Below are 27991 nucleotides of genomic sequence, written 5' to 3' on the forward strand. Positions count from 1 at the left end.
TAGTAGAGACGGGGTTTCACCGTGGTCTCGATCTCCTGACCTTGTGATCCACCCGCCTCGGCCTCCCAAAGTGCTGGGATTACAGGCGTGAGCCACCACGCTGCAATTTGCCTGTCTAGGCACCGGGCAAGGTGAGCCCATTGGGTGGTTAATCTTTACCTCTGTGACACATTCTCAGGTGTTTTGTCTGCTTCTGTTTTGTTCTGTTCCATCCTATGCCAACTCATTCTGTCATTAAAAGAAGAAAAAAGCTGGTCAGCCATGGTGGCTCATGCCTGTAATCCCAGCACTTTGGGAGGTTGAGGCTGGCAGATCACCTGAGGTCAGGAGTTTGAGACCAGCCTGGCCAACAAGGTGAAACCCTGTCTACTAAAAGTACAAACATTAGCTGGGCATGGTGGTGGGCACCTGTAGTCTCAGCTACTCAGGAGGCTGAGGCGGGAGAATCGCTTGAACCCAGGAGGCGGAAGTTGCTGTGAGCTGAAATCGCACCATTGCACGCCAGCCTGGGCGACAAGAGCAAGACTCCGTCTTTAAAAAAACAAAAAAAGAAAAACAAAACAAAACAAACAAAAACAAAAAAGAAAAGAAAAATAAAAAAGCTAAATTGATTTAATAACCGCGAATTGGTCTCGGCCAGTTTGAAACTGATCTGGTAGCTGTCAAACTGCTCAGTGCCTGAGACCTGCCTGGGGCAGTCCGCTAGACATGTGGCTCCTCCATTCTCATTCTGCTGGCCCAGAGCTACATTTTTGAAGACCTCAAAGTGATTCTGATGCAGGTGGTTCGGGAGTGACTCCGGATGGAAGGGTGTTTCCTGGCTCTCTGAAAGGCTCTGGTTTGCTTTTTTTCCTAAAAGCACAAGTCCAATTGTAATCCCAAGTGCTGCATTTTCCCTAGAACTAAACCTGCTCAGCACAAGGCGTGTCGTTCGTAATGACAACATTGATGGCTTTTGCCATAAAAACTGTCTTTGGGCAAGGTCATCTCCAAGGCCTGGGATTTGCCTGTGCCTCTGACCTGAGAGTCATCTGGTGCTCTGAGCCCTGCTTCTCAAGGCACTGGGTGGGGAAGAGGAATTTCCAACTGTAGGACGCGGTTCGCTCACTGAGCCATGAGTTGTGGGTAGACCCCACATAACAGAGTAGACCCAGAACGTTGTTTCATTGCGTTGTGTTGCCGACACAGCCCAGAACAAATTAGGAAAATCTGGCTCAAATTCTAATCCATCCTGCACACATTATTGTCTCCATTCATTAACTCACTTACGCATTAACTCAGCTAGTTTTATTGAGCACGTACTGTGTGTCAGGCCTCGAGCTTCATCTCTGGGACACAGTGGTGATAAGAGACGGCCTTGCTTGCTGTGCCTAAAGTGGGGCAGACGGGTGGCTTGCCAGGGGCGAAGGAAAGTCTTCCATCTCGTCTTCCTTTCCTCAACAAAACTTTGCCCAAGGCAGTCCAATCTCTGTGTAGCATGTAAATAAAATAAGAAGAGGCCTGGTGCAGTGGCTCACACCTGTAATCCTGACATTCTGGGAGGCTGAGGCAGGAGGCTGAGGCAGGCAGATCATCTGAGACCAGGAATTCAAGACCAGCCTGGCCAACATGGTGAAACCCCATCTCTACTAAAAATACAAAAAATTCGCCAGGTGTGATGGTGGGTGCCTATAATCCCAGCTACTAAGGAGGCTGAGGCAGGAGAATCCCTTGAACCTGGGAGGTGGAGGTTGTAGTGAGCTGAGATCGCACCACTGCACTCCAGCCTGGGCGACAGAGTGAGACTCCATCTCAAAAAATTAAAATAAAATAAGAAACTGCTTAAATAATTTCCCAAATCATAAATGCATGATGTTCTTATGAAAATTCAGGGAATACTGTAGACTAAGAAGTAAACATGTCTTGCCTTCCATTCACCTTTCAATCTTTCTTCTTTCCCTAGAAGTTAACTATAGTATTGTTACCAGCTTGATGTGTGTTTTCTTATTATTACTAATTACTCAAAGACAGGGTCTCACTCTGTCACCCAGCTAGAGTGCAGTGGTGCCATCATAGCTCACTGCAGCCTTGAACTCCTGGACTCAAGCAATTCTCTTGCTTCAGCCTCCCAAGTAATTAGGACTAGAGGTGTGTGCAGCCATGCCCAGATAACTTGCTTTACTTTTGGTAGAAATGGGATCTACTGCGTTGCCCAGGGTGGTCTCCAACTGCTGGCCTCAAGTGATTCTCCCAACTTGGCCCCCCAAAGTGCTGGGATTACAGGCATGAGCCACTGCACCCAGTCATATTCTAGTCTTTTCTTAACATTTGTATACACTTATAAGTACTCATAAAAGTGTTTGGTATTGTCTAACATAAATGGGATCATATGTACATATCATTCTGTAATTTGCATTTTTGTTCAATGATATGACATGTTTTGGATGTATTCTCATTTCAATTTGTATAGTAGATACAGATCAACCCCCCACGTTCTTTCTGACTGATTCAGGAATTAGACTACATGGTGTGCTTGTACCATAGTTTATTTCACCAATCCCTAATGGACGGCATTTATATTGTTTTCGAGTTTTTGCAATTGCCACAGATGCTGGAATGAGCATCCTTGGGGTGCCTCTTTGCGCACCTGTGCTTATATTTTTCAGAGAGAGACCTCTAGACGTAAGATTTCTGGTTCTACAGCAGCAGTTTGTGGACCTGGCTGTACATCTGAAACACCTGGGGACTCTTTCAAACACCCTGTCAGGGCCACATCCCAGGCCCCCCCCTTTTTCTTTTTTTGGACAGAGTCTCGCACTATTGCCCAGGCTGGAGTGCAATGGTGCACTCTTGGCTCACTGCAACCTCCGCCTCCTGGATTCAAGCGATTCTCCTGCCTCAGCCTCCCAAGTAGCTGGGACTACAGGTGCCCGCCACCGTGCCCAGCTCATTTTTGTATTTTTAGTAGAGACGGGGTTTTGCCATGTTGGTTAGCCTGGTCTTGAACTCCTGACCTCAAGTGATCCGCCCACCTCGGCCTCCCAAAGCGCTGGGATTACCGGAATGAGCCACTGCGCTAGGCCCACTGGACCCATTAAGTCTGAATCACTGGGATGTGGAGCTGGTCCTCAGAATTTCTTCAAGAGCCCCCTAGGTGGTTCTAATTTGTAGCCAGGGTGAGAACTGAAAGTGTCTGTGTTTAAAACCTAACTGCGGCCCTCAAACAGGAGTGTGGAATGCCTGTTTCCCGGACCTTTCCCACACTGAACATTGTCAAACTTCTAGTTGTGCAAACCTAATGGTGAAAAAACCAAATCTTGTTGTGGCTGTAGTTTGCATTTGACTTAACCACCAGCATGGTGGAGTAGCTGGTCAAATGTTAGGCACCGACCTTTACTTCTTTTGTGAATTATTCGTTCATATTCGTTGCTCACTTTCTGTGGTGTGTGTTCCTTAATCTTGTGTAGGAGTCTTTTATAAAATCTTAATGTGAATCTTTTGTTTTTATGTATGTTGTAACTAACTTTACCTGTAATGTGAACTTGTGTCCTCTTTTTTTTTTTTTTTTTTTTTTGAGACAGAGTCTCACTCGGTCAACCAGGCTGGAATGCAGTAGTGTGATCACAGCACACCGCAGCCTTGATCTCCTGGGCTCAAGTGATCCTCCTGCCTCAGCCTAACTGAGTAGCTGGGACTACAGGCGTGCACCACCAAGCCTGGCTACATTTTTATATTTTTTATAGAGACAGTGTCTCACTATGTTGCCCAGGCTGGTCCTGAACTCCTGGGCTCAAGTGATCCTCCCACCTTGGCCTCCCAAATTGCTGGGATTACCACACACTTTGAGGCACCATGCCCAGCCTCTTTTATCATGTAAGCATTTTACATTTTAATTTCTATGTTTTTCGCTTTATGGTTTCTAGGTTTCCTGTTTTGCTTTAGAAATCTTATTTACCTCAAGATTATTATTTTTTAAAAAAACAACAGCCATGCCCCCCCAAAACCTATCTCATTTATTTTCTTTTAATACTCGCATATTTTTAAAAAATGGTTGATATTTTAATGCATTTGAAATTTCCAATTGTGAACAGTATGTGGCAATAATCTGATTTTATTTTATTTTCAAAATGGGTAGTTAATTTTCCTCATACTATTTATTAAATAATCTATCTTTTCCCCTGTGATTTATTTTTTATTTTATTTTATTTTTTTTTGAGACAGAGTCTCGCTCTGTCGCCCAGGCTGGAGTGCAGTGGCGCAATCTCGGCTCACTGCAAGCTCCACCTCCCGGGTTCACGCCATTCTCCTGCCTCAGCCTCCTGAGTAGCTGGGACTACAGGCGCCCGCCACCGCGCCCGGCTAATTTTTTGTATTTTTAGTAGAAACAGGGTTTCACCGTGGTCTCGATCTCCTGACCTTGTGATCCGCCCGCCTCGGCCTCCCAAAGTGCTGGGATTACAGGCGTGAGCCACCGCGCCCGGACCCCTGTGATTTAAAAATGTCATCTTTCTCATATACTAAATTTATATTTACATACATACACACATATGGTGCACATGTGTACATGTGCATCCCTCCCCACACACAGCTTTTTCTAGACACTCTTTGCTGTTCCATTTATCTATGTGTTCAATCTGTATTGACACAGGGTGGATACTTTTAGTTGTAAACAGCTAAAAACTCAATGTAAACTGATTAAAACAATAAAACGAATGTGCAGCTCATAGCTGGGACGTTCAGGGCCTCAGACCAGGCAAGAGCCAGCAGCTCAGGTGATATAATAAGGACCTGCTTTCTTTCTCTGTGTTATTGACTCCATCTCCTTCATGTTGGTGCCATCTTGGTCTGAAGCCAGGAGCTTCCAAGGCTAGATGCTTCCATGATCATATCCAACATGAAAAAGGGGTAGTCTACCTAAACAAATTCCAGAATTGGGTCTTGTTGTCCTTTGACTTGGTTTGATCCAAGCACTATGGTTGGAAGAATGGAATATACTGACTGCCTTAAGCCAATCAAATCCCCACTAGCATTGGGGATGGGGTCAACCACACATTCATCCATTGGCTGGGATATTCAGGGTATTCTTTGGGAGCAGGAAGAGGGGATTAGATGCTGGAGATGGCAAGGAATCGCCAAAGCACCTACATGTACCAGTATCACACTGTTTTAATGGTTACAGCTTTGTAGTATATTTTAACATCTTACTGTTGTTTTTTTACACAATTGTATACCTTTTCATTTTAGACGGATTTTGGAATCAGCTTCTCAAGTTATATTTAAAATCCTCAGCCAGGCGTGGTGGCTCACACCTGTAATCCCAGCACCTTGGGAGGCTGAGGTGGGTGGATCACCTGAGGTCAGGAGTTCAAGACCAGCTGGCCAACATGGTGAAACCCCGTCTCAACTAAAAATACAAAAAAATTAGCTGGATGTGGTGGCAGGTGCCTGTAATCCCAGCTACTTCAGGAGGCTGAGGCAGGAGAATTGCTTGAACCCAGGAGGTAGAGGTTGCAGTGAGCTGAGATTGCACCATTGCACTCCAGCCTGGGTGACAAGAGTGAAACTCTGTCACAAAATAAATAAATAAATAAATAAATAAATAAATAAATAAATAAAATCCTCCTAGGAGTTTTCTTGGTATTGCATTGAAGATCTGGATTAAAGTCAACATGAAATCATCATCTTTATAAGGTTGAACCTTCTTACCTAAAGAACTAGATAATCCTCCTGTTTATTCAGATCCACTCATGGTATCCAGTGAAGTTTTGTAATCATCACACAGGTCTTGGGAATTTCTTGTTAATTTTATACCTCATTATTCTTTGTTTTTTTGTTGTTAATAAGATGGATCTTTTTGCCCCTGGCATTTTGTAATTAGTTGAGGCTGCTGTAAAGGAAAGTTACTGGTATTTGTATATTTATCTTATATCTGGCCACTGATTGAACCTCTCAATTGGCTATAATGCTTTTTCAGTTGATTCTCCTCCAAGCAGTCTTTACCTCCTTTTCCTCCTCCGTGTTCTGCCATTTGGCTCATTCTCTCCTCTTGGAGTCATATGTAGTTCCTTAATTGTCAGCTCCCTCAACCTCCTCTTATAGTTTCTCCTTCTTTACTTTCCCTCCTCCATCCTACACTACCTTCCTTCCCCAAGAACTGTTCCATTCAATGAGTCAAAAACATTCAACACCTTCAGGTTTGGTGTGTAGTACGAAGTAGACAGTTTCCCCCAAATGTATAAAACTTTTTGCGGAATAAATTGAAGGCTATCATTTACAAGCTGCCGTGCTTTAGGGTAGTAATTAGTCTTATACTTGTTATCCAGTTTAACTGTCTAATAGGTCCAGTGAAAACACCACCATGTTTCTGGAGAGAGAAACTCTTTTGGGGGTTATAGCAGGGTGTAATTTAGCTCTCTTTGTTAGAGCTCCAATACATATTTTCTTGCTGCTGCTTTTGGAGATAGGGAAGCAAGTATTTTTGCCCAAAATTCATTAGATTTTAAAAAATTATATATTTTACTCTTTACCACAGGCTAGATAGCATAGAAACAGGTTGCTCATTGGAACAGTTCAATAACATAGAAATAAAAAGCATATTAATAATCCCCCTAACTCCCACCCCCAGGTAACAAATAGTAACAATTTAGTGTGTGCCCTGCTATGCCATGTTTATACATATGGCCCTACTATAGGCTTTGGTTTTTTAAAATAAACAAGAGTATACTATTCACATTACAACTTGCTGCTCTTTTTAAAAATACACTATGTAGAATAGTTTTATTTTTACAAGAAAGTTGCAAAAATAGTAGAGAGTTCTCATCTACTCTTCACCCTGTTTCCTGTATTGTACATTTGTCAAAACCAGAAGATCGACCCTAGCACGTTACTATTAAAGAAGCTCCACACTTCACTGAGCCATCACCAGTTTTCTCCAGTATTTCCCTGCTGTTTTAGGGAACCAGCCAGGACACCACAGGACATTCAGTTGTCATGTCTCTTAGTCGCCTCCAATCTGAGATGGTTCCTTAGTCTATATCTTTTTTTTTTTTAAGATGAATTTTCACTCTTGTTACCCAGTCTGGAGTGCAATGGCGTGATCTCGGCTCACTGCGACCTCCGCCTCCCAGGTTCAAGTGATTCTTCTGCCTCAGTCTCCTGAGTAGCTGGATTACAGGCACCTGCCATCATGCCTGGCTAAGTTTTGTATTTTTAGTAGAGGCAGGGTTTCACCATGTTGACCAGGCTGGTCTCGAACTGCTGACCTCAGGTGATCCACTCACCTTGGCCTCCCAAAGTGCTGGGATGACAGGCATGAGCCACCGCGCCTGGCCAGTCTACATCTTTTATGACCTTGATACTTTTGAAGAATACTGGCCAATTATTTTGTAGAACGTCTGTCAATTCTGGTTTTTCTGACGTATTTCTCATGGTTAGACCAGGGGTATATGTTTTTGGGAGGAAGACACCAGGGGTAAAGTGCCATTTCCATCACATCATATCAGTAGGACATGCTATTGATGTGTCACTGATGATGCTAACCTTGGCCAAACGCTGGTTGTTTCTGAACTTAATATATCAGCTAACCCTTCAGGTGAACACCCTGCCCTCGTGCATTCTTTTTAGCAACTGCATAATATTCCATACTGTTGATAAAACATGGTTCATTCAAGTCTTCCAAAGTTGTCATACACATGTGAAAATGAGGTGAAAACTCAGTTCACTGTGTGGATAACTCAATAAGTGTGTTGAACTGGAATGACAGTGACACCTCTGTGTCACTGTGGGTGAGTTAAAGTTTTGGGGTCCTGGTACAGGGAGGCACTAGGTAGAAGGTAGCTTCAAGGAGGGGAGGATGAACCCACAGAGGCTGATGGAACCAAGTGGGGAACCTTCAGAAAGTGAATAAATAGGTGGAAAAAAGGATTGGGTGAAAATTATGACTTTACTTCAGGTGAGAAAAGAAAATCATTATAAATGGTGGGATGCAGGGAATGCTGGGGGACCATGGAGGACCATGGGGAGGACTTTGGGAAGGGCCAGATTAAACCCCAGCTTGAGCCAGGCACTTCAAGATCATTCAGTGACATCTCCCTGTCTAATGGGGCAAATGGAAAAAGGACTCTTTGGGGTAGGGTGCGGTGGCTCACACCTGTAATCCCAGCACTTTGGGAGGCCAAGGCAGGTGGATCACCTGAGGTCAGGAGATCATCCTGGCCAACATGGTGAAACCCCATCTCTACTAAAAATACAAAAATTAGTCTGGCATGATGGCACACACCTGTAATCCCAGATACTTGGGAGACAGAGGCTAAGGCATGAGAATTGCTTGAACCCAGGAGGTGACAGTTGCAGGTGAGCCGAGATCGCACCACTGCACTCCAGCCTGGGCAACAGAGCAAGACTCTGTCTGGGGGGGGAAAAAAAAAGAAAGAAAAGGAAAAGAACTTTTTGGAAGTCAGGAGGCCTGGGCTCTGTCTTTTGTCACATCATCTGTGAACCATCTCTGAGGGCAGATGCCAGCCCAGTGACCAAACTGGCAGCCAATGCACAGGGTGCTCCAGGTGTTTTATCAATGGTGGCTCCTGCAAAAGCCAAGAATCCAAATATTTTCCAAAAGTTCTTTGTTTCACGTGGGAAGCTGGGGTTCCCCTTTCCACTAGATGAAGGCCTCTCCCCACCGCCACTCCCCCTTGGGAAATCTGGAGCCACACTGCAGGGTGGCTTTGTCATTGACATGCCAGCGTTTCGGACATGCAGAAGGGTCGCTCAGTTTTTGAAAGTTAAAAGTTGGGGTCACTGCAATTTTCCTTTCCTTTGGATATTTGTGGCCAGGAGCTCTCCACGCAGGCCCCTTCTTCTCTGCCTGCTCTCACCCTCCCTGTCCCAAGCAGACAGAAACCAGATCTCTCCCCCCATCCCCGAAATGAAATTTCAAATCAGGAACACGTGAGGCTTTGTCTAAAAGGTAACCGATGTCAGAGAAAGCACATTGCCAATTCAATTATTCTCCTTCCTGCTGGAGACCGCAGCTTATTTCGAGCCTAATGATTGCATTTGGGGCCACATGCTAATTTCATAGCTGTTTCCTGGGGCGGAGGGAGAGTTAGCTGGCCTTTCTGATGGTCATGTCCCTCGATGTGGTGTTTTGCTGCTTCCTGAGCCGGATCTGCAGAACTTCGGCCCTCAAACAATAATACCCTGGTTTCTTAAAATGTTGATAAATGGTTAGATTAGGTCACTCTACATACGGCAACGAGACTTGGTGGAGACAGCCCAGTGCCTGAGCGCTTCCTCACAGCAGCATCCATGCTCCTTGGAGTATCACCTGTCACCCCACCTGTTGGGAGGGGACTGGCTGTGTTGCTTTCAGAGAATGTGATAATTACTGTAAACCCAGAAAGTCTGAGACAGGTCTCAGTTAACTTAGAAAGTTTATTTTGCCAAGGTTGAGGATGCACCTGTGACAGCCTCAGGAAGTGCTGGCGACACGTGCCCAAGGCGGCTGGGGCACAGCCTGGCTTTATACATTTTAGGGAGACATGAGACGCCAATCAATACATGTAAGAAGTACATTGGTTCTGTCTAGAAAGGTGGGGACAACTCGAAGAAGGGAGGGGGCTTCCAGGTCACAGGTAGGTGAGAGACAATTGGTTGCATTCTTTTGAGTTTCTGATGAGCCTTTCCTAAGGAGGCAACCAGATATGCATCTATCTCAGTAAGCAAGGGGTGACTCTGGATAGAATGGGAGGCAGGTAGGCCCTGAGCAGTTTCCAGCTTGAGTTTTCCCTTGAGCTTAGTGATTTTGGGGGCCCGAGATTTTCCTTTCATATTATAAAGCTGGAGAGTGACTTTCTCTTTTCTTCTTTTTTTTTTTTTCAAATTGAGCTGAAATTCACATCACATAAAACTAACCGTTTTAAAGTGGACAATTCAGTGGCATTTAGGACAGTCACAATGTTGTAACCACCACCTCTACCTAGTTCCAGAACATTTTCATCACCCCAAAGGGAAACCCCATATCCATTGAGCAGTCACTCTGCATCTCCCCTCTTCCCAGCCCCTGGCAACCACCGATTTGCTTTCTGTCTCTATGGATTTACCTACTCTGGATATTTCACATGAATGGAGTCATGCACTACGTGGCCTTTTATGTCTGGCTGCTTTTACTCTGCATCGTCTTTGAGGATCATCCATGTTGTGCCTGTGTCAGTGAGAGAGGAGAGAAAGAAACCAGTCAGGCAGGCAGTTCGGGTGGGTCCTCGGTTGAATTCTTTCAAACAAAAGAACAGCCCGAAAAATCAAGCTACAGGCGCAGATGAGGGAACGTGCACAGGGGGGCTTGCCTAAGACATGCCCACAGCCACACAGATAAGATTACACAGGTGACTTGCCCAGACATGCCCACAGTGGAAAATTCCATCCCCTGACACATGTGCAGGAAGGGGAGTAAAGCAATATGGAGTAATTCAAGCTAAGGGCCCTGCAGGCGCATTAGGAGGACAGAGTGGAGCTACCAGAAATTCATGCCTTATGCAAAGGAGACACCCAGCCCTCATCGGTTTCATATAAAAGCCTTCGCAGTCTACTGTAAAAACGGCGACCCTCTTTCAGGCCCGCTGTCTGCAGCAGAGAGCTTTCTTCTGCTGCTTATTAGACTTTGGCACCAACTTCACCCTTGGTGTCCACGTTCCTTAATTTTCATGAGACAAAGAACTCCAGGTGATACCTCGAACAAGGACAGACTGTGGATTGGGGTGCATTGGCGAGACTGTAACACTAGTGCTTCATTCCTTTTCATAGCTGAATCATAGTCCGCTCTGCAGAGATCACAGTGATCACATTTTGTTTACCCACGTATCCTTTTAAAAAACGTTTTCGTGGAAATGAGGTCTCACTATGTCACCCAAGCTGGTCTCAAACTCCTGGCCTCAAGTGATCCTGCCCTGGATGGCTTCCCAAAGCACTGGGATTACACGCGTGAGCCACCGCACCAGGCCTAACCATTTATCCATTGATGGGCATTTGCGTTGTTTCTACCTTTTGGCTTTTATGAATAAAGCTGCTATGAACCTTTATGTATACATCTTTTAGAGGAGTGAGTGATTTTTGAAACAAAGGGTCAAGACGACCACTATCTCCCCAGGAAACGTTTCCATGCTCTTTTCTTCCCGGCATCTTTACACACCAATTCTCTGCATTGCCTCCATGCACGGCCATTAACTGGATTATTGGGGATTCCTAAATAATGACGACAATGCCGTGAACTAGCCTCATATATGATCTTTGCTGCCTGCCACCAGCATCCATGCCTAAGAAAGTATTCCAGTGCTAATAAAGTGCCTGATTCCAGTGCCTAATAAAGTATTTCATCCATGCCTAATAGAGTGTTCCAGTGCTAGGAAGATGCTTGGAATGTCACAGAGGTGGGAATAGCTTAAAAGCAAGCAAATAATTATTGTTAGGCTTAAGTGAAACTCCGGGCTCTGCCACTTACTTGCTAGGTGGTAGCCTCAGGTGAGTCACTGAACAACTTCTCCAGGCTGTTAATGGGTATTTGCAAACCAAACACTAAAGACAACACCCACCTCCCAGCATTCCTGGGAGGGGTCAGTGAGGTGAGGAATGGAGGATACTCCATATAGTGAGTGAGGTGAGTGAGGACACAGTGAGGTGAGGAGTGGAGTCAGATACTTGGCACAGGGCGACAGCCTATCACAGAGGGGACTTTTCTTATTCTGATTTTTTTTTTTTTTTTTGAGACAGAGTTTCACTCTTGTTGCCTGGGCAGGAGTGCAGTGGCGCGATCTCAGCTCACCACAACTTCTGCCTCCCGCGTTCAAGCGATTCTCCTGCTTCAGACTCCTTAATAGCTGGGATTACAGGCATGTGCCACTATGCCCAGCTAATTTTGTATTTCTAGTAGAGACGGTGTTTCTCCATGTTGGCCAGGCTGGTCTCGAACTCCTGACCTCAGGTGATCCACTCGCCTCGGCCTCCCAAAGTGCTGGGATTACAGGCGTGAGCCACAGTGCCTGGCCTCTGCTTTTTAAAAACAATGGCAGGTTTGGTGTTAGGCTCTGTGCATACTGATTCAGGGCTAGCGGGGAGACTTTGCAAACACGGTTTTGCAGTTTAGGATGCAGGACTGATTACAGGGTGATGTTGTTAGATATTTGGGAATTCTTTGAGGTGTTCTGTGTCTTGAGAGTTCAACTGTCCCTTTTTTTGGAACAGTGAAGCCATATCTTTGCAAGGGGAAGAAGACAAAAGACTGGCTTGAGTTCTCTCCCATCTCTCTGGATCTTTCTCTCTGTCATCTTTCTGGCTCTTTCCCTCTCTCTTTCAGACCCACTTCTGAATCAGGCTAAACTTTGTGTGACCCCATACTGCTTATATGTGACACCAGTCTTTTCTAAACACAGGCTGAGCTCAAAATCCGTTACAGAAACACCCAGAACGTCTGTACGTAGTTATCTCTGAATTGAATCGAGCCAGGAATTTGGGCCCTTTTTTGTTTTAACCTTATCATTATTGGCACTCGATCAGATACAGACTGTCAAGGCAAAGCTTTGTCTGTCAAGGCAAAAGACCAAAGGGCTGGGAAAAGATTAATTTCACATGTTTTGCATTTAGAACAGGTAGTTTCCCTAGCCTGCAAAGAAGCTGAGTATGAACTTGTTGGTGTGATGACTCTCTTAGTTGGTGTGATGACTCTGTTGGTGTGATGACTCTTTGTTGGTGTGATGACAACTCTTAGGTAAGAATGTGTCATGAAAGAAGCTGATAAAGGCAGAAGATGTTGGTTTTCCATCTGACAGTCATGTTCCCTTCTTCCATGTCTTACTTGCTCTACCAAGTAAGAAGTACTGTCAGGAGTCTAACAACTATTTGCTCGCTTTAAAGCTGTTCTCACCTCCATGACATTCCAAGCATCTTCCTAGCACTGGAATATTTTACTAGGCAAGGATGGTGGTGGCAGGCAGCAAAGATCACTTAAGAGGCTGTTTCTTTCTTTCTTCTTTTTCTTTTTTGAGACGGAGTTTTGCTCTTGTTGCCCAGGCTGGAGTGCAGTGGCGTGATCTCATCTCACTGCAACCTCTGCCTCCCGGGTTCAAGTGATTCTCCTGCCTCAGCTTCCCAAGTAGCTGGGATTACAGGTATGCACCACCACATCACCCAGTTAATTTTTTGTATTTTTTAGTAGAGACGGGGTTTCTCCATGTTGGTCAGGCTGGTCTCAAACTCCCGACCTTAGGTGATCCGCCTGCCTTGGCATCCCAAAGTGGTGGGATTACAGGCGTGAGCCAGTGCACCTGGCCTAGATCAATACTTTTTTGTTGTTGTTTTTGAGATGGAGTCTTGCTCTGTCACTCAGGCTGGAGTGCCATGGCATGATCTCAGCTCATTGCAACCTCTGCTTCCCAGGTTCAAGTGATTCTCCTGTCTCAACCTCCCAAGTAGCTGGGACTACAGGCATATGCCCGGCTAATTTTTGTATTTTTGGTAGAGATAGGGTTTCACCATGTTGGTTAGGCTGGTCTTGAACTCCTGACCTCAAATGATCCACCCACCTCAGCTTCCTGAAGTGATGGGATTACAGGTGTGAGCCACGGGGCCTGGTTGGCAGAGGCTGTTTCACGGCATCATCATCCTTGTTTAGGAATCCTCAGTAATCCAGTTAATGGCCATGCATGGAGGCAATGAAGAGAATTGGTGTGTAAAGATGCTGGGAAGAAAAGATCATGGAACCATTTCCTGGAGAGGTAGTGGTTTTCTTGACCCTTTGTTTCAGATTCGGATTGGTTGACAAAAAAGCCAGTTTGACAAAAAAGCCAAACTGTAAAATATTTAAAGAGGTTTATTCTGAGCTAGTATGAGTGACCATGGCCTGAGGAACAGCTTCAAGAGATTCTGAGAAAATGTGTCCTATGTGGACAGGTTGTAGCTTCATCTTATACATTTTAGGGAGACAGAAGTTACAGGCAAAGACATAAGTCAGTACATGGAAGGTATATATTTATTTGCCCCCAAAAGGTGGGAATCTCAAAGTGGGAGGGGAGACTGGTTACAGGTCACAGGTGGATTAAAAGATTTTCTGATTGGCAATTGGTTGAAAGAGTTACGCTTTGTCTGCAGACTTGAGGTAAATGCTTGAGTTAAGATAAGAGGGGTTGCAGAAGCCGAGGTTCTTGTTATGTAGATGAAACCTCCAGATGCAGCCTCAGGGAGAATACGGTAAATACCTCTTTTCAGACCTTGAAGATGTCAAACTGTCATTTAATCTCTTCTAGATCTGGGTAAGATGGAGAAAAGGAAGAAGATTCTCTTCAGATGCAAATTTATCCCACAAAAGACAACTTTGGGGCTGGGCGTGGTGGCTCACGCTTGTAATCCCCGTGCTTTGGGAGGCCGAAGTGGGCAGATCACGAGGTCAGGTGTTTGCGACCAGCCTTACCAACATGGGGAAACCCCATCTCTACTAAAAAATACAAAAAAATTAGCTGGGTGTGGTGGCAGGCATCTGTAGTCCCAGCTACTCAGGAGACTGAGGCAGGAGAATCACTTGAACCCGGGAGGTGGAGGTTGCAGTGACCTGAGATCGCACCATTGCACTCTAGCCTGGATGACAGAGCAAGAGTCTGTCTCAAAAAAAAAAAAAAGACAACTTTGAAGGGTCATTTCAAAATATGTCAAGAAATAGATTTTAGGGTAAACAATTTTGATTTCCCTCAGGATCTGCTGTCATGTGATGTTATATTACAGTCAGGTTAGAATTTGGTATCTTATGGCCACAATAAAGTCTTCTGTCAACGTTATGATCTCTTTTATTTTATTTTATTTTATTTTTTGAGACAGTCTTGCTCTGTCTCCAGGCTGGAGTGCAGTGGCATGATCTCGACTCACTGCAACCTCCACCTCCTGGGCTCAAGTGATCCTCCTGCCTCAGCCTCCCAAGTAGCTGGGACTACAGGTGTGTGCCACCATACCCAGCTAATTTTATATTTTTAGTATAGATGGGGTTTCACCATGTTGGTCAGGCTGGTCTCGAACCCCTGACTTTGTGATCCACCTTCCTCAGCCTCCCAAAGTGCTGGGATTACAGGTGTGAGCCACTGCACCCAGCCTATGATCTCTATTTTAATGTTAATGCTGGTCAGCTGTGCCTAAACTCCAACAGGGAGGGGGAATAATGAGGTGTATCTGACCTCTCTTCCCATCATGGTGGGGAATTCATTTTTTCAGGTTTCCCTTGGCCCAGAGAGAGTCTGTTCAGTTGGTTGGGGGTGCTTAGGATGTTATTTTTAGTTTCCAAAGCAAACATATGGTCCCACTCTGTTTGCCTGTTTTTGGCTCAGGCAGGAACATGTGACCCAGTTGCAGCCAATGAGATGTCAGGAGAAGTCGACTGGGGGCTTCTGGGAAATGGTTCTTAGCTCCTAGAAAGAGATACGAGGAAGAGATGGCCCCCTTCTCACCTCAGGATGTTGTGTGTGGATGTTTGCCTGGAGCTGTAGCAGCCGTTTCAATGCCATGAGGAGAGACATGAAGATGGCAGTGAAGACAGAAAGAACTGGAGTCCTTGCTGTTGTAATTAGCTGCAGAATTAACCACCTCTCGAACTGCCCTACCTCTGAATGCCTTGTAAAGGGAGAGGATAAATGTCTTTATCATTGAAGCACCTTTTGTTGTGTTTATTATTTGCAACCAAGCAGATCCTGACTGTTACAATGCTTGATGCTCCATTTCATGCCAGCTATGAGAAAAAGGTGGGACATTTGGTCAGCCAGCTGAGTCTAGGGAGAATCCTGAGCTTATTAACCCGTTGCTGCCTGCGTCATTGGCCTGTGCCTATAAAACGAGAGATGTTGCTTCCTTTTTAGGTCCACATGATGATAGCACAAGCCTTCACCAGCCTCTGTAAAGGAAATGAGATTCTTTACAACAATCCCACTGGGGAGTTTCGAGAGGGCCCCCTTACAGACATGGTGGAAGAGGAAGCACTCAGTCTCTTTTCTTCAAAGCTTCTCATCTGAATGAGGCTGCTCTCTCCCTCTGCCTCTTGTGTTAATCGGGGACAGCATTAGGGGAAGTCTGCATCTGCAGACCATTTTGGAGGAGTGAGCTAGTGACTGCAAAGTGCTTAGAACAGTACCTAGCCCATAATAAACACTCAGCAAATGTGGCTGTTGTTATAACTAATTTTTTTGTTTGAATTGAGATGGAGTTTTGCTCTTGTTGCCCAGGCTGGAGTGCAGTGGCACAATCTCAGCTCACTGTAACCTCTGGTGCTGCACGAGGTGATGTGTTTGCAGAGGTTTTTTTTGCCCTTGAAGAGCACTTATGACAGGAGAGCAAGACACATGCCGACGAGCAGAAGCTGACGGGCTTGCTGTCATGTGGGAAAGTCCTTGGATGAGCTGTCTGCTTGCAGGGAGGTGTCTGCGGCTCAGGTAGGGTGTCCCCGCTCGGTGGATCTCTGGGTTCCAGAGTTTATTTGGTGTAACCTCTGCCTCCCAGGTTCAAGCGATTCTTATGCCTCAGCCTCTTGAGTAGCTGGGAATAATTATAGGCGCCCACCACCATGCCTGGTTAATTTTTCGTATTTTTACTAGAGATGGGGTTTCACCATGTTGGCCAGGCTGGTCTCGAACTTCTGACCTCAAGTGATCCGCCCATCTTGGCCTCCGAAAGTGCTGGGATTACAGGCATGAGCCACCATGCCCAGCCTATTATAACTAATTATTCTCCTCTTTGTCTTAGGGATGTGTTTGGCTTTAAATGCCACACAATCTGCAATGCTTGAGGGATGTCCCCTGAGAGGACTAAAGAACTGACAAAGGAGGAGAAGGAAATAATGGGACAGGAGGAAGAAACAGTGAGAAAAGGAGGGGAGTGGGCAGGAGGAAATGAGGAGAGGAAGAAAAAGAGGCCAAAGTAGGGGAGAGAGGGGCAGCTGGTTCCTGGAGCCATCTATGTCCCTGGTTTGCAGAGAACATTCCCAAAGGAGTCATGTTCCTGTTGCTCATTAATTCCCTGATCAACTGGCCCCTTGTCGGGCTCTTGCCAGGAGCAGTTGAGTGTCTTCTAACTGGAAGCAGCTGAAACTTAAAGGGTTTTGCATCGTATATTGTTTCCGGAGCTCCCTTTTTCCTGTGGCTTCTGTTTTTCTTATTAAATGCTGCTGCTGAATTTGCAGCTGAAAGAAAGACAGAAAGTACTGAGGAAGGCCTTGCCGCCCTTAAAGCTTCAGTGGAGCAGTGGGTCTCCACGCTCAGAGGTACTTTCTAGCTGTCCAGTTTACAAATGAACTGGCAAGGCAAGCTAGACCTTTCATCCAAGAGTCCAAATTAATGTTGCCTCTGAGTGTTTGAAGGAGCCACGAGGTCTGACTTACGCACGGCTCTTTCTTCCTGGCAGAACCTGATGGGTCTGTTTCTGTTGTTATATCTGGGGAGCTTCTCACCAGGAAGGGACAAGCTTGTTGTAAAAAACTTGGTGAGTTTCTGCCTGGTCGGCAGTCGCAGGAATACTGGACCACTTGAGGGAGGCTCTGGGATCCCTACATCTTTCCACTGCTTCCTGAGCCAGAGAGTATAAGGGGACAGGAAAGAATTCACTGTTCTCTGCTGAAGTTCAGAAGCTCTAATGGGGTAACAGCCAGAACAGGGGAGCCGGCCTAGAGGCTTGTGTTTCCTGCTTATGAGTGTACCCCGCAAACATCCAGAACTGCGGGGGGCCCCCAGGGTTGAAGCAACAAGCCACAGGTCCAGCACTTGGCTTTTGGACCCCCTGGTCTCAGCAGTGGCTGTGTGTCCACCCATACATTTGTTACTCAGCATCACTGTGGCCACTGCTGACCGATACTTACGAGGTGTTCAGAAGTCACCGACAAAGTAGCTGCCTGAGCTCAGCTTCTCCTCGTCACCTTTTCTCCTTTCCAGGACGTACTTGTGAGAGTCTTCGTGGACCATGGTGCTGCACAAGGTGATGTGTTTGTAGAGGGTTTTTTTGCCCTTGAAGAGCACTTACAACTGGAGAGCAAGACACACGCCGACACGCAGAAGCTGACGGGCTTGCTGCCACGTGGGAAAGTCCTTGGACGAGCTGTCTGCTTGCGGGGAGGTGTCTGCGGCTCAGGTAGGGTGTCCCAGCTCGGTGGATCTCTGGGTTCCAGAGTTTATTTGGTGAAACACAACAGGGGTTATCACTGTGGCCCACTGTGGCCCATGGCAGGGCTGAGCTGCCAACTTGATGCCCGTTGTTAGGAACAGATGTGAATTGTGTGTCCGGATGAATAAGCCTCACCCTGTGGAGCCTCCATGCTGTAGAGAACTGGAGGAGCCCAGGTTTGCAGAGTCTGCAAGCTGACTGTCTATGCGAGGAGAAATCCCTCACTCAGAGGGACTGCGTTCCAAGAGGGCTGGGAAGTGAAGCCCAGTCTTTGTGACTTCCCTTTTCAGACCCAGGAAACATGGGTTCTGTGTTCCCTAAAAGCACTCTGTAGACCGTTTATCACGTGAGACCTAGTTATTTGTCTACTACATGCCAGGCAGTAGAAGTAAAATGATGATGAAGTCATGGACCCTGAGTTCAGAGAGCTCGGTGGCTAATGAGAGAGGTGATTACAATGCGGCATGATGAATGAGATAACAGGAATAAGAGGAGGCTCACTCGGCCTAAGCATGATGGCTGGAGGGAGTCTTTTCCCAGGAGACAAGGGGGCCATTGCAAGAGGAGGCCAGATGGGGAGAGGAAGAGCGCGGCCGGCAGAGGGAACAGCCCTGCTGAAGACAGGCAGGCTGGAGAGAACTCCATGTGCTGTGGACCTGGGAGTAATTAATTTCCCCTGAAAGCAGAGGGGGGCTGTTTTCGTGCTTATTTGTATCATATATTTCATCTTTTGTAAATTTCCCATTGTGTTTTAACATTTCCCTTTGGGTTTTAAAAATGCCTGCACACATTGTTTGATACTCTTCCCTTCAAAGAAGGGAGTGTGGGTTGGATTTAACGGCCAGGTTCTAATGAATTAAGTTAAGTGGAAGTGCCTGTGTGTCTTTGGAGACTAGGCAGTGGGCAGTGAACTATCTCTCTCTCTCTTTCTCTGTCTCTGTCTCTTCATATGTGTCTGTCTTTCTCTCTCTCATTTGCCCTGAAGTGAGCTGCCATGTGGAGAGGCCCACATGGTAAGAGACTGAGGCCTCCAGCCAACAACCAGGAAGGAGCTGAGGCTCTCACTAACAGCAGAGGGTGTGACCTTGGAGGCCCAGCAAGCCTTTTAATGGCCACAACCCCAGTTAACCTCCTGACTGCATGAGACACCCTGAATTAGAATCCCCCTAGTTAAGCTGCTCCTGGATTCCTGACCTTCAGACAGTGTGAGATAATACATGTTTGTTGTTTGAGCTGCTGAGTTTTGGGATAACTTGTTACACAGCAGTAGGTAACTAATACACCAGTCCATGTTCCCTGCTCACTTTGTTTGAGGGAGTGTTTGTCTTTAATTGATTTTTGGAAGTTCTTTATATATTAAATTATGAACCCTTGGTATATATACATGTTGCAAAAATTTTCCCATTGTAATCTTGTATATGCTTTTGAAAACATATATATGCATACTTTTTAAAAACCCAAACACCATTCATTATATTTTCTGTCTTTGGTGACATTTAGAAATGTATTAGGTTGAAATTGCTAATATTCAATTGTTATTGACTGGCAAGAAATTAGACCTAATAGTCCCCACTACAAAATCATGTACATTTTTTTCCCTGTATTTTTCTCTCCACACTTTTATGGTTTTGATATTAAAATTTAAGATCATTTGTTGCAGGACAGGTGAGCACCAAAACTGGGGCTTAGCCTGGGAGGATTCTTGGCTTTGCCCAGGAAAGAACCGAAGGGCGATCTGGTGGTATTAAACAGCAATATTTTATTCAGTGCTATTTCTCCTTGTGGAGCAGGGCTAACTGATAGGTAGTGTGCCCAGAATCCGCAGCCTATGGGCTCCTGCAAACTGTGTTTATACCCACTTCTATCCGCTTTCAATAACATGCAAATTAAGGGGCAGGTTAATGCAAATTGAGGGGTGGCTTATTTAGAACTTTCTAGGAAAGCAGCAGTAACTTCCGGGTCATTGTTATGGAAAGGAGTGATAACTTCTGGGTCGTCGCCATGGCATTTGTAAACTGTTAGAGCTGACGGGAGTGTCCTAGGTTAATGAGCAATGAGGACAGCCAGGGATCACTTTCATAGCCATCCGCTTGTTCCTGCCTCTGTTTCTTTACTTTATTCTGTCTGAACCAGATTTTGTCTTGGTCAACAGGGTCGTGACCAGAAAATAAGTCCTGCTGGTTTCCTACCTTGTCTTGACTTGTCTTTGGCTTCTTCCTTCACCTGCTTCTTAAATGATGCTATTTCCCTGACCATAATCTATTTCTATCCCCTCTTCATATTCTCCTTGGGCAACTGTGTGCAGCCCACATGTCCGCTCCCTCCTGTGACGATGGCTCCAGCTTCACTTCCCAGCCTGGACCCACCTCTCCAGGGTGGGCTAGGCATCTCCACTTGGGTGCCTGGAGACATTGTAAATTCCACATCTCACCCTCAGACATGTTCTCACATTCCCATTTCTTAGCAAACAGCATCCCTAGACATGCAGATCCCGAATCCTAAAACCCTACGCCCAGTCCTTCACCAGCTGTCACAGGCCACCAACTGACTCTTCTCTAAAATGTCCCCAGCACCCTGACTCCCCTATCTGTCAACATAACCACTTCCCAAGTTGAATTCTTCCATGTTTTTCTCCAGAACAACAGCCGAGGCACCCTAAGAGGTCTTCCTGCCTCAGTTCCAATTCATACGAGTGATCTTTCTAGACCCCCAAAGTGACTTGAGAAGTGACTTGCACAACGTCACGCAGCAGAAACAAGAATCCTGCTCGGTGGCCTCCCAGTGCTTCCTTGCTCCATAATTCATGAGAGAGGCATCTGCAGAACCTAACCCTGTCCCGGCTTTCAGGGTGGCTGCAGCTCAGACAGGAGCCAGACACGTGGCTAGCCAGTCCCATGAGATGCGAACGCTGTCATGGAGGAGTGGGGGCAGGTCGTGGAAGCAGGGAAGCTACTCAGCTACTCAGCCTCCCTAGTAGCTGGGATTACAGACACCCGCCACCATGCCTGATGCTGTTAACTCCACATCATTCCACGGTTTCACATTCCTGGCAGGACAATCTCCAAGGTTCCTGGCTTCCCATAAAGGCACAGCCACCCTGAAGCCAACCATATTGGGCGTCCTGTGGTTTCCCAAGTGTAACACACTCCTCCTGGCCCTCTCTTCTAGGGGTCCCTTCCCCTTCCTTGCCTGTCAACATGGCCACTTCCCAAGCTGAATTCTTCCACATTTTCCTCCAGAACAACAGCCTTCAAAACTCAGCAGGAGCATCCTCTCCTCCCGAAATGCTGAGCCAACACTTCCCTGCTTCCACGGCCTGCCCCCACTCCTGCATGACAGCATTTGCATCTCATGGGACTGGCTAGCCACGTGTCTGGCTCCTCTCTGAGCTGCAGCTTCCCTGAAAGCTGGGACAGGATTATGTTCTGCAGATGCCTCTTTCATGAATTGTGGAGCAAGGAAGCACTGGGAGGCTGCCGAGCAGGATTCTCATTTCACTTCTCGGGGTCTCAAAACATTTCACAAAGTTCCATGTTTGTTGTTTGTTGTTGTTGTGAGATGGAGTTTCGCTCTTGTTGTCCAGGCTGGAGTGCAATGGCACTATCTTGGCTTACCACAACCTCCACCTCCCAGGTTCAAGCAATTTTCCTGCCTCAGCCTCCTGAGTAGCTGGGATTACAGGCACCTGCCACCACGCCTGGCTAATTTTGTATTTTTAGTAGAGAAAGGGTTTCACCATGTTGGCCAGGCTGGTCTCAAACTTCCCACCTCAGGTGATTCACTCACCTCAGCCTCCCAAAGTGCTGGGATTACAGGCATGAGCCACCGCGCCTGGCCTAACTTCCACGTTATTAAGGAAAAAAAGGTAGAAATAAAAAACATGCCTAAAGAATAAGACAAAAGGCAAAAAAATTTCTGTTGTTTCCCCTGCCCCAACACATACAGCCTAAATACTTCCTTTCTCATATGAGGAAATCCTATGTAAAGGGACCAGATTAGTTTTTAGTTATTTGAAACATCCACTGAACTAAGGAGTTTTGTACCAGCGAAGCAATGGTGGTGAGAGAGGGAGGGTTTGGGAGTTGACTAGTTCTTTAGACAAGTTGGGGGAGAGAATGAGGTTTGGCCTTGGGTAGAGTGCTGGGGATGTGTTGGGGAATGCAGCTTAGGAAAGGTGAGTAAAACCACAGAGGAGGTGAGTATGACCCCAACAGATGGGATGGTTAGGAATGGGAGGCTAGGGACAGTTGCACTGTCTTCTAAATAAATGTCTCTTAACCTGGGGAGCGTGACTATGTGTTAGAGCAGCGGTCCCCAACCTTTTTGGCACCAGGGACTGGTTTTGTGGAAGACAGTTTTTCCACAGACCAGGCTGGAGGGTGCAGGAATGGTTTTGGCATAATTTAAGTGCATTACATGTGCTGTGCACTTATTTCTATTATTATTACATACTCATTATAATGTAGAATCAGTGGGAGTCCTGAGCTTGTATCCCTGCAACTAGATGGTCCCATCTGGGGGCGACGGGAGACAGTGACAGATGATCAGGCATTAGATTCTCATAAGGAGCACAGAACCTAGATCCCTCGCGTGCGCAGTTCACAATAGGGTTCTCACTCCTGTGAGAATCTCTTGCCACTGCTGATCTCTGACAGGAGGCGGAGCTCAGCTTTGCTTTGCCCACCTGCGGCTTACCTCCTGTGTGGCCTGGTTGCTAACAGAACTGATACCCATCTGTGATCCAGGCGTTGCGGACCCCCATGTTAGAGATTCTGAAAGCTCTCTCTGAGAATGTTTTCATTTTGTCTCCATTTCAATGAGTTTCAGTTCTCTCTTGTGACTTAAAACCCAACAATGTCTATTTCTCACCATTGTGGGATCAGCTGGGTGGCTCTCCTGTTCCCCGTGGTGTACGCTGCGTCTGGAATGTCCGAGATGGCTTCTTTCAAGATGGCGGCTGGCCCCTCAGCTGAGATGATTGGCAGGTTGGCACCTGGACGGTCATCTCTCTCTCCTTATTGCTACCGTAGGCTTTGCTGTGGCACTGTGCGCTCAGAGTAGCTCAAATTCCTCACATGGTGGCTGTCTCCAACAGAAGGGACGTGGAAGCTGCCAGTCTCTCGCACAGCCTCACTTCTGCCCGTTTTATTGGTCAAAACCAGTCCCAGGCCTGCCCACATGGGGGGTGCAGCACACACATCTGGCGTGGGGGAAGGCGTTGATGGCAGCTGTCTCTGGAGACACTCTATTTCACAACGACAATATTCCCAATCACTTGGTTGAGTGCTTTGTGACTGAGGATATGTGACTTTGGTGTCCACGACTGCCTTTGCATTTATGATTATATTTGAACCAACTGCCACTACTTTAATTGCTCTGGATGTTAGCAAAGAACAGAGGTTGACTTACTGTGCCAATGACCATCCCTGCCCAGTGAGGCCTGAATGGCCGTGGCATATGGTGCCAATGTGGTTTCCCACTCCTCTGGTGGACTTAGCTCCCCACAGCGGGTCCAGAGGCCAGCACCTTATTTGAGCTGTGAGAGGTGACTCCATTCCAGGACAATGGCATCAACTGCCACATTATATCACTGTTTTTTTAATTAAAAAATAAAGTTTGGGCCGGGCGCGGTGGCTCAAGCCTGTAATCCCAGCACTTTGGGAGGCCAAGACGGGCGGATCACGAGGTCAGGAGATCGAGACCATCCTGGCTAACACGGTGAAACCCCGTCTCTACTAAAAAAATACAAAAAACTAGCCGGGCGAGGTGGCCGGCGCTTGTAGTCCCAGCTACTCGGGAGGCTGAGGCAGGAGAATGGCATAAACCCAGGAGGCGGAGCTTGCAATGAGCTGAGATCCAGCCACTGCACTCCAGCCTGGGCGACAGAGCAAGACTCCGTCTCAAAAAAAAAAAAAAAAAAAAAAAAAAAGTTTGGCCGGGTATGGTGGCTCACGTCTGTAATCCCACAACTTTGGGAAGCCAAGGCAGGCAGATCACCTGACATCGGGAGTTTGAGACCAGCCTGACCAACATGGAGAAACCACATTTCTATTAAAAATACAAAATTAGCTGGGTGTGGTGGCGCAAGCCTATAATCCCAGCTACTCGGGAGGCTGAGGTTGTGGTGAGCCGAGATCGTGTCATTGCACTCCAGCTTGGGCAACAAGAGCAAAACTCCATCTAAAAAAAAAAAAAAAAATTATTGAGAAGATGGTATAGAAATTCCCCTATACCTCCCCTCGACAGTTTCCCCATTATTGACATCTTGCATTTAGCACAGGACATTTGTTACAATGAACGAGCCACTATTTATACATTACAGTGGTCCCCTATTATCCTCAGGGCACATGTTCCACATCCACCCACACCCAGTGGATGCCTGAAACTGTGGATGCCACCAAGCCCCATATCTCCTATGTTTCTTTCCATCTGATAACTGAGGCAGCGACTAAGTGACTGACAGGTGGGTAGTGTCCACAGCGTTGATATGCTGGACACAAGGAAGGCTCATGTCCTGGCAGGATGGCACAAGATTTCCTCACACTGTGCAGCATGGCGTGCGGTTGAAAACTTACGAATTGTTGATTTCTGGAATTTTCCAGTTAATATTTTCAGGCAGCTGTTGACGGTGGGTAATCAACCACGGAAAGCAGAACTGCAGATAAGGGGGAACTCCTGTGTTACTAATGAAAGTTCTTAGCTTACATTAGGGTTCCCTCACTGTTTGCTTTCTGCAGGCAATGGGTTTTGACAAATGCATAGTGCTGGAGCGCCCATGACAGTATCACATAGAGTAGTTTCACGGCTCTGAAAATCCTCTGTGCTCCGCCCACTCATCCCTCCATCACCCTAAACCCCTGGCAGCCACTCATCTTTTTACCGTCTCTATAGTTTTGCCTTTTCCAGAATGTCGTTTAACTGGAATCGTATGGAGTCTGTTCAGATTAGCTTCTTTCACTCGGCAATATGCATTTAAGGTTCTTCTAGGTCCATCCATGGCTTGATAGCTCATTTCTTTTATCACTGAATAATATTCCATTGCATGGGCATATCACAGTTTATCCATTCAGCTCTTGAAGGATGTCTTGGCTACTCCCAGGTTTTAGCATTTATGAATAAAGGTGCCATAAACATTTGTGTGCAGGTTTTTTATTTTTTAATTTTTTGAGGCAGAGTCTCGGTCCATCGCTCAGGCTGGAATGCGAGGCGCAATCTCGGCTCACTGCAACCTCTGCCTCCTGGGTTCAAACAATTCTCCTGCCTCAGCTCCCCGCGTAGCTGGGATTACAGGCACTCACCACCATGCCTGGCTAATTTTTGTATTTTAGTAGAGACAGGGTTTCACCATATTGGCCAGGCTGGTCTCAAACTCCCAACCTCAGGTGACCTGCCTGCCTCAGCCTCCCAAAGTGCTGGGATTATAGGCATGAGGCACCACACCCAGCCCATATGTAGGTTTCTGTGTAGACATAAGCTTTCAGATCAGTTTGACAAATTCCTAGGAATATGATTTTTGGATTGTATGGTAAGATTATAATTATCTTTGGAAGATGCTGTCAAACTGTCTTCCAAAGTGGCTACACCATTTTGCATTCCCACTGGCAACCAGTGAGGATTCCTGCTGCTCTATGTCCTCGCAATGTTTGGTGTATTTCAGATTTTAGCCATTACATAGTGGTATGTAGTGGTAAAAACAAGTAATTGTTTTTATAAATTAAAAAAAAATGTAGTTTTATGTTATTTATAAGTTGGTTTTAGATGGATAATTGTTTAAGAAGTCTAAGCATCCTCATTCATTAATTCAGTAGATATTTGTTGGGCACCTACTATGTGCCAGATATGTTTTAGTAGCTCATGACACAGCAGTGAACAAAGTAGACCCAAATCCTTGTCCTCTCAAAGCCGAGATTCTAGTGGGAGCAGATGGGAGATCTATAAGGTCAGCAAATAAAACAAATAGGAAGATGAGTGGGGATCAGAGCTTTGGAGAAAGAGGTCAAGGGAGTAGGGGTAAGGGGATGCTGGGGAGGGCTGTGTGCATCGTCTCAGATGGGGGCCAGGAGGGGCCTCCCTGGGAGGGACATCTGCATGGCCTTAGAAAGGTCAAGACAAGGAGTGGTGGGTGTGGGTGGCCTGCCTGAGGACCAGCAGCACTGCCAGGAGGCAGGAGTGGAGGGATGAGGGCACCATGAGGAAGGGCAGCCAGCCAAGCGACTGGGAGGAGATGGGGGAATCACACAGGACCTCCTGGACCATTGTGAGAACTTAAGCTTTTGCTGTGAGTGAGATGTGAGCCCTGGCAGAGTTTTGTGCAGAGGAGTGACAGGAACGGGTGAATGCTTTAAAAGGATCATGTTGCATGTTAAAATACAAGCCGGAGCATGTCACTCTTCTGTTTAAAGCCCTGCAATGGTTCAGCCTGAGATGCCAGTGGCCTTGCCGGGAGTGGACAGCAGGGGTTGCATTCTAGAGGTATCCAGAAGGCAGAACCAATAGGATTTGCTGACAAATGGCACAAGTGATACAAATGACAGAGAGCAATTGGGGATGGCTTGAAAACATTTGACTTGGACAGCTGGAAGGCTGGATGGCGACTTTATACCTGGTTTCAGGTTTTTGTGTTTTAAATCACATTCTCTATTGCATAGTTTAAATAAACAGCTTGAGGTGTCTTTGTGGGAATTTTAATGCCTTGCCATGGAGTCCGGCACATTGTTCAGGCTGATGAACTCTGGCTCAGAAAGGGTATTCCTGTGCAGCAGGACCACAGAATTTATTGTCCAAACTGGGGCATCTCGAGTGAAAAGGCTGCTGTTTCTAATTACACTGGGACAACCCACGTAAACCTGGGCTGCCCCAGGCAAAATGGGATGTATTGATGGTTTAGTGAGTGATAGTTCCTGAAAACCCAAAGAGCGAGGCAAAAGGCAGAAAGACGGGGAAGAAGGGAGAGAAAAAGGCAAGGATAGACCTGCCCACAGGTGAAGGTTGAGGGGCACGTTATCAGGAGGGATGGAAAGTGAGAGACAAGGTTTCTTCTGCCCAGGGAGGTCTGGAATGGCAGGGGCCCTGCTGTGGGTGTTGAGCCCCCAGGTAGCTACCATCCTCATTTTATCTAGGGTGCTCCCTCTGTCATCACTTCACTTCCAGGTATGTCAGCTCCAGATGGCAGTCAACACGTGGGACTGGACACGGGATAAAGAGCTCGGGAAAAGGAAGTCTCTAATCCGGAGCGAAAGGGAAGAGCTTGTAACTGATCACGCGTGCCTGTGGGTCCAGGCGTCGTTTTAGAGCAGCTCCGTTTCCTGAGACCCCGGGCTGTGAACAGGAGCCAGAGGGGTGGACTAGGCTGAATGCTGGTCCTCCCAAAGATGTGTCCACCCAGAACCTGTGAATGTGATTTTATTGGGAAAAAAGGTCTTTGCAGATGTGATTAGGTTCCGTGTCTTGAGTAGTAAATAAAACAAAGTCCCCTGCCCTTGGAGCGGGCGCCATAGCACGGTGACATCCCCGATGTCATGCTGGTTAGTGTGGGAGCTGGGAAAGAATGTGTCCCAACAAGGTCCTTTCCACTCAACCTGCTGACATCTCTGATGAGACCTGCAGGGGCTCCCCATGTCTCTCCAAGCAAAAGTCAGAGCTTTTTCCAAGGTCTCCGTCACCACACACACCAACCTATTCCCTCTCTCATCTCCTCCTCTCATCCATACTGCCCCAGCCACCCCAGCCTCCTCACTGTTCCTGGAGCCTTCCAAATATGCTCCCTGCCTCAGGGCCTTCACACCTGCTGTGGCTGTGCCTGGAACACTTTCCCCCCAGCTTTGCCTAAATCCCTGTGATC

General features: G+C 46.6%; 1 protein-coding gene across 1 annotated transcript in view; it reads left to right on the forward strand.

Moving 5' to 3' along the window:
- Positions 1-27991, forward strand: part of RFLNA (refilin A) — a 213354-nt gene that overhangs the window by 27301 nt on the left and 158062 nt on the right. Inside the window, exons 3-4 of the mRNA XM_077952638.1 lie at positions 15336-15746; positions 17922-18117. The gene's annotated coding sequence lies outside the window, so the exon portion shown is untranslated. The remainder of the gene's footprint in view (positions 1-15335; positions 15747-17921; positions 18118-27991) is intronic.

This window comes from Macaca mulatta, chromosome 11, assembly GCF_049350105.2.
Source record: "Macaca mulatta isolate MMU2019108-1 chromosome 11, T2T-MMU8v2.0, whole genome shotgun sequence".
In the NCBI taxonomy this organism is placed as follows: Eukaryota; Metazoa; Chordata; class Mammalia; order Primates; family Cercopithecidae; genus Macaca; species Macaca mulatta.